At 48.3% G+C, this 6,748-nt stretch overlaps 2 protein-coding genes and 1 pseudogene across 8 annotated transcripts in view; 2 read left to right on the forward strand and 1 right to left on the reverse strand.

Moving 5' to 3' along the window:
* Positions 1-6,748, forward strand: part of LOC144695212 (uncharacterized) — a 303,141-nt gene that overhangs the window by 83,690 nt on the left and 212,703 nt on the right. The window lies entirely within an intron of this gene.
* Positions 1-6,748, reverse strand: part of LOC144695208 (uncharacterized) — a 267,173-nt gene that overhangs the window by 74,802 nt on the left and 185,623 nt on the right. The window lies entirely within an intron of this gene.
* Positions 1-6,748, forward strand: part of LOC144695229 (uncharacterized) — a 105,690-nt pseudogene that overhangs the window by 4,158 nt on the left and 94,784 nt on the right. The gene's annotated exons all lie outside the window — the stretch shown is intronic.

Genomic DNA, 6,748 nt, shown 5'->3' on the forward strand with positions numbered 1-6,748 from the left:
TGATTAACAATCTCCTGTTGGCTCTCTTTATCCACTAAGATGCAGTCTACACCAAAGTAAAACTGCAACTGTGAGCAAACACCCAGCTAAGTTAAACAAAAGAAACTGACAAGTTGCAAGTAACATTCGCACCACACAAGTGCTAGGCAATAACCATTTCCAACAACAGAGAATCTAACCAATGTGCTTTGTCATTCAATGGCATTACCATCACTGAATCCGCCCCCATTATCAACATCCTGGGGGTTATCATTGACCAGAAACTGAACTGGACTAGCCATATAAATTCTGTGGCTACAAGAACAGGTCAGAGGCTAGGAGCCCTGCGACAAGTAACTCACCTCCTGACTCCCCAAAGCCTGTCCACCATCTACAAGGCACAAGTCAAGAGTGTGATGAAATACTCTCCACTTGCTTGGGTGAGTGCAGCTCCAACAACATTCAAGATGCTTGACACCATTCAGGACAAAGCAGCCTGCTTGATTGGCACCTCATCCACAAACATTCACTTCCTCCACTACCGACGCACTGTAGCAGCAGTACCATCTACAAGATGCACTGCAGGAACTCACTAAGGCTCCTTAGAAAGCACCTTCCAAACCCATGACCCCTACCATCTAGAAGGATAAGGGCAGCAAATACATGGGAACACCACCACCTGGAAGTTCCCCTCCAAGCCACTCACCATCCTAACTTGGAAATATATCACTGTTCCTTCACTGTCGCTGGGTCAATTAAGGAACTCTCTCCTTAATAGCACAGTGGATGTACCCTCCTCGGTCTGTTGAGCTGGAGCTGCGGGGGTCACAGGAAGAGGGGATTTGCATTGGCCAGACGTTCCTGGAGTCACCTGGGTAGATGGCCCTGGGTTTTGAGCTGCTGGTCCTCCTCCCTGTGGGTGCCTGACAGCCCCTGGCTGACTCCCTGAGGAGAAGGGGAAGCTGGAGTGAGATCAAGCTGCCCCACACTCCTCTTGCGTTGACATTGTTGGAGGCCAACTATGGTGTCAGCAATGGAGTTCAGCCAGCACAGCAGTGCAGGACTGATGTCCTGGACCAAGGTCTCTATGGTGGCCACCATCGTACCAGTGTTGATCTTGGTGCGCTGGCATGCTGGCGCTATCACCTCAGACTGAAGGTGGACGGACTCCTCCATCGTGCCTTGCAATTTGAGAAGTGGAGCAGACATCCCTCCCTGATGTTCCCAAGCTTGCCTTTGCAGCTCCAGCAACTGAGGTATGACTGAGTCCAGTGGCTCCTAATCTGACTCGGACTCAGCAGATTTCTGGCCTCCAACAGTACTCTGAGTGCTGGAAACTTGGGATGTCCTTGCCTCTACCTACTGTGGATCAGACAGTGCAATGTGCTCACCAGATTGTGACCCCGAGGTGACTCTAGAGCTTGGTCCTGCCGAGTTGTGTGTCTCTGTAATGGTGGAGGGTGTGGATGAGCGCTATGGCGTCTCTTTAATTAAGGTGTCATCAGATTCTTCCTCCTAGGTGCTTTTGGAGCTTGACTTGAGAACCTGAGTCATGGACTCGGTTGCTTCCCAGATGTGCTTGCAAAAGTGAGGGGCGATAATTAGTGCATGTCAGGGACTGCGAAACAGGGGAACTGACTCACAGTATGTTTGTCTGATGGATGTTGCTTCTCACTTGGTTGAGCACCTCACTGTCAGCACAGGAATGATCCAGGTCTTCACCAGCCAGCTGGATGACTCTATTTCCAAAGTCTGTGAGGACCTTAATGTCAGACATTCCCACACCAGTCTGCGACCTCTCCCTTTTGTTGTGTGCCAGCTTATCCAGCTTGAAGGCAGATGGAGAGAGTGGAAGCAGGACACCTACCAGGCCAGATGAGAAGGATGCCTAGCATGAAAGTGAAAGTCGCTGTAGTCCCTGAGGATCATAGGCTGTTCTCTCATTAGAGAGAAACAACTGGTGGTGAGTTTAACCTGAGGGTCACCACACCTTAGGCGAGAGGAGAGGTTGAGGAGGCAGGGCCTTCATGCATGACCTCAGCCGGTACGGGAATTGAACCCACGCTGTTGGCGTCACTCTACATTACAAACCAGCCATCAAGCAATTGAGCCATGGGCAGGATGTGGACACGATCCTCAGGACAGATGAAGGTGTGTGTGAGAGAGTGAATGGTGATGTCCCTTGAACTTGTAGTGAGTGAGATCCCTGTGGATGTGTGATGGGTTTGTGAGTGTGAGAGTTGAGAGTGATGAGAAGAGTGACTTACCTTGGCGGAACGGAGGAGATCATTCATCCTCTTCCTGCACTGGGTGGCTGTTCTCTTTTGCAGGCGTTGGCACTGATCACCACTGCCACCACCTCTCATGTTGGATTGGTGACCTTGCTTGCTGGTCTTTGCCCAGAGCGGGGGTAGAGGACTTCACGGTGGGCCTTCTTCATGGACCCCCTCGGTTGCTTCCCAGATGTGCTTGTGAAAGCAAGGATCGATAATTAGTGCATGGCAGGGACTGCGGAACAGGGGAACTGACTCACAGTATGTTTGTCTAATGGATGTTTTCCATGGCTCAGTTGGCTGGATGGCTGGTTTGCGATGCAGAGTGACGCCAACAGCACGGGTTCAATTCCCGTACCGTCTGAGGTCATCCATGTAGGCCTCACCTGCCCGAGGGAGGCAGTCAGCATGTTTCCTCCCTTTAGCAGCCATGACTTTCCAGCAGCTTTAGGTTTCTTAGAGAGTGCTAGCACTGTGCAGGGGGACCCTTTAAATATGGCAGCCAGATTATTGAAGGCCTGAGCTAACGGCGGGATGGGTGAACCAGAGGCCGTCCCGCCAGCGATCGGAGTGTTTTCCTGCATGCATTGTTAATGAGGTGGGACGCGTTGGGGATTGTACGATACGGCACGAAAACCCGCCTTCCATGACTTTTCCACGCACTTTGTAAATCTGGAACGATTTCGCCCCATGGCTTACCTGATTGCAACCTCAACTCCACATTCCCACCTACCCTTGAGAATCTTTAACCCACTTGCTTATCAAAAATCTATGAAAGTCTGCCTTAAAAATATTCAAAGACTCTGCTTCCGCCACCTTTTGAGGAAGAGAGTTCACTTCCCACTGAGAGAAAAAAGTCTCTCCTCATCTCCGTTTTAAATGGGTGACCCCTTATTTTTAAACAGTGACCCCTAGTTGTAAATTCTCCCACAGGAGTAAACATTCTGCCCATATTCACCCTGTCAAGACCCCTCAGGATCTTATATGTTTCAATCAAGTCACCTCTTACTCTTCTAAACTCCAACAGATACAAGCCTATTCTGTCCAACCTTTTGTCACGAGACAACCTGCCCATTCCAGGTATCAGTCCAGGAACCTGATTAAACGACCCTCAGAGAAGAAATTCCTCCTCATCTCAGTCATAAATGGCAAGCACCTTATTTTAAACTGTGCCCCCTAGATTGCCCCAAGAAGGGGGAGGAGAGGGAGAGGTAGGAGAGAGGATGAGATTGAAAGTGCAGAGATTGGAGGAGAGGAACAGGAGGAGAAATAGGAGGAGGAGAGAGAAGGAGTGGTAGGTAGAGAGAGCAGAAAAAAGGAGGGATAGGAGGAGAAAATATAGGAGGAGAGGAGAGGAGGAGAGTAAATGACTTCATTAAATTTAATATAACACTCAGACAGCAACAGCAGAGGTCATTGGAGTTTAATAGAATAGCTGCTTCCCCAAGGTGCTGGGAGTGATTGATAACACTCACATGACATTGAAGGTCACCCGAGGAGACTCACAGAGCTACCTGAACAGAAAGCAATCCCCCTCCTTCATGTAGTGTGTAATGTCCATCTGAGAATACTCCATGTGAACATCACTCACACTGGATCATCCCACAATGCTTTCATTGTCAGGGACTTGGACATCTGACCCATATTCGGGGAAGGGGAGTGATCTGATGGTCAGTTGATTAGGGACAGGGTCCATCCCTTCCTTCTGTGGCTGATGCCACCATTTCATGCACCACACACTGAGGAGGAGGTGTTGTTTATTGACACCTGTGTCTCACACTCCAAATAATCGGATAATATTTTCTCTCCCTCCCAGGTGTCCTTTTCCTGTGTACCCATTTCTCTCTGCTATGACCCATCGTCTGATTCCCCAGTACCTACTGTGCTCCTCTCCCTGTGTCCCTCTCCTCTGTGTCCCTCCGTCCTGTGCCTGTGCTGATCCCACCACTGCACCTCATCGCTGCCTTGGATGCGGTGGGTCTTCCTCTTCTGATCTGCTGTCAAACACATCCGAGGCTACACATCCCACACTGATGATGTCAGTTTGAAAGTCTCCGAGGATGAAGAATGCTATTCCCACACTAGAAATCTCTGACAAACATTTACCGGGGGAACTGAGACAGCAGCTGCAATAAGTGAGGTTTTTTTCAGGTGGGACAATGACAAGTTTAAATCCCCACCTGATCTGCTGCTCAAAGTCGCCTCCGTTTCACCGGTCAGTTTCCCAAACTTCAGGAAACTCATGTTACTCCTGAAATATTTGGATTGGCTGTAAGAGACGTCAATCAGAGAGCCCCACCCACTCTGTCCATTCCCTCCTCTTCCTGTTCCACAGCTGCTTCACTTCCTGTAGGGACTCAAAACCAACTCAGGACATGGTGAGTGAACGAACACAATTTATAATAATTACATCACATAATATCCACACTAATCTTCAGGCAGCCTGACTATCCTGTGGGGAATCAGCTGTGGAAATGCCCCTTATGCTGTGTGAGAACATCCAGCTGAGAGAGCTGTTTACTCGGTGCTTTGTGCTGAACTGTTTGACTGGAGCTGTGTGTTGGATATTGAGTGTGTTTATTGGAAGCATTTCCCTTCTGATTTACAGGCTGACTTTTGTTGATGGCTCATTACTGAATATGAGAAGGTGAGGTGTAATTATCTGGGAGGTGCAGAGTGTCTGAGGATTCTTACTGATTTCCTATTGTTGAGTTCTGTGTGTGTGTGTTGGGAGCTGGTTATTATCCTGTGGACTGTGAATGGTCAGTTCTGTCTGTGTTTTGGGATCTGGATGTCTCCTGTCTTTTCAAATCCCTCCAAGACCCCCCCCCCCCCCCCCCCCATCTCTGTAACCTCCTCAGAAAAGTATAAAAAGACTTGCATTTATATAGAGCCTTTCATGACCACCAGATGTCCCAAAGCCCTTTACAGCCAATGAAGTACTTCTGAAGTGTGGTCACTGTTGTAATTTAGGAAATCTGGCAGCCAATATGCGCACAGCAAGCTCCCAAAAACAGTAATGTGATAACGACCAGATAATCTGTTTTTTAGTGGTGTTGATTGAGGGATTAATGCTGGTCAGGACACCAGGGATAATTCCCCCCTTCTAAATAGTGCCATGGGATCTTTTACACCCACCTTTAGAGAGAGCAGAAGGGGCCTCGGTTGAAATCTCATCTGAAAGATGGTACCTCTGACAATGCAGCACTGCCACACTCCTTTTGTGCCGAATTATTCTATGATTCTATGAAGGGTTCTCCGTTACCATTCCTGGCTCTCACTGTCTTTTCCCTCTGTTGGTCAGGAACAGGGACACTGTGCATAGGAAGAGGTACAAGCTCCACTCACAGGAGAGACCAGTGACGCTCTGCCTCTGCTCATCTGCTGCTGAAACCCTCATCCATACCTTTGTGGGCTTCAGATTCACTAACTATTCCAATGCTCTCCTGGCTGCTTTCGCATCTTGCACTGTAAACTTGAGCTCCTCCAAAACTCTGCAGCCCATGTCCTAACTGACACCAAGACCCATTCCCCAATCACCCCTATGCTCACTGATCTACATTGGCTCCTGGCCAAGCAACACCTCGATTTTTAAAATTCTCATCCTTGTTTTCAAATCTCTCCACATCCTTGCCCCTCTCTGTCTCTGTAACCTCCAAAGCAATTTGGCTGCAATACCCGGAGACACGTTTACTGAAATGTCTTTTAAAGCCTTCTTTAAAGATTTTACCTGAAGGCCTCGGCCTTTCCCAAAAGCCTGGGCTTGGATTTGATAGTTTTGCCCAGTGCTGTGGCTGATAGCTGAATTTGGGATGTGCAGTCTGAGCGAGTGCAGTGTATCTAATTTCCCAGGATAAACCAGAACCCTTCAATCAGCTACACTGAAGCAATATTTTCCTTAGCTTCTAGCACTTCCTGCCCAGTGTGTTTTCTTCAAATAATCTGGGAAAACAACGGGTTAAATTTCAAAATCTCCATTTAATTAACATTTCTCCTGAGTGCTTTTTATATTAAACACATATTCTAAGGGTAAAACTGGTCATTGCCAGCACCACTCGAGATCACAGTGAATTGACAGCCCGTTTTACATTCCGCCCGACCGTCTTTTCCATTGTCCTCACAGTGCCTGGGAAGATGGGGGCTGGGTGGAGGAAAGAAAGTAGCCACGTTGTCTGCTCCTGGTCACTTTCCAGTGTCCCTGCTGGAAACGGAGGGTGTGTGACAGTCAAATGAGGAAAAGAAAGGACTTGCATCTGATCCCCCCACACAGGAGAATAGCAGACTGGCAGTCACTGTGGAACATATGAATGTACGAAATAAGAGGAGAATTAGGCCATTCGGCCCCTTGAGCCTGCTCCACCATTCAATAAGATCATGGCTGATCTGTTTGTGTTTCAAATGCTTTCTGGAAATCCAAGTACAATACTTGTACAGGCTCCCCTCTATCAACAGAACATGTTACATGTTCTCCTTCAAAGAACACCAATAAATTGGTT

The sequence above is a fragment of the Cetorhinus maximus genome, chromosome 21 (assembly GCF_964194155.1).
Source record: "Cetorhinus maximus chromosome 21, sCetMax3.hap1.1, whole genome shotgun sequence".
NCBI lineage: Eukaryota > Metazoa > Chordata > Chondrichthyes > Lamniformes > Cetorhinidae > Cetorhinus > Cetorhinus maximus.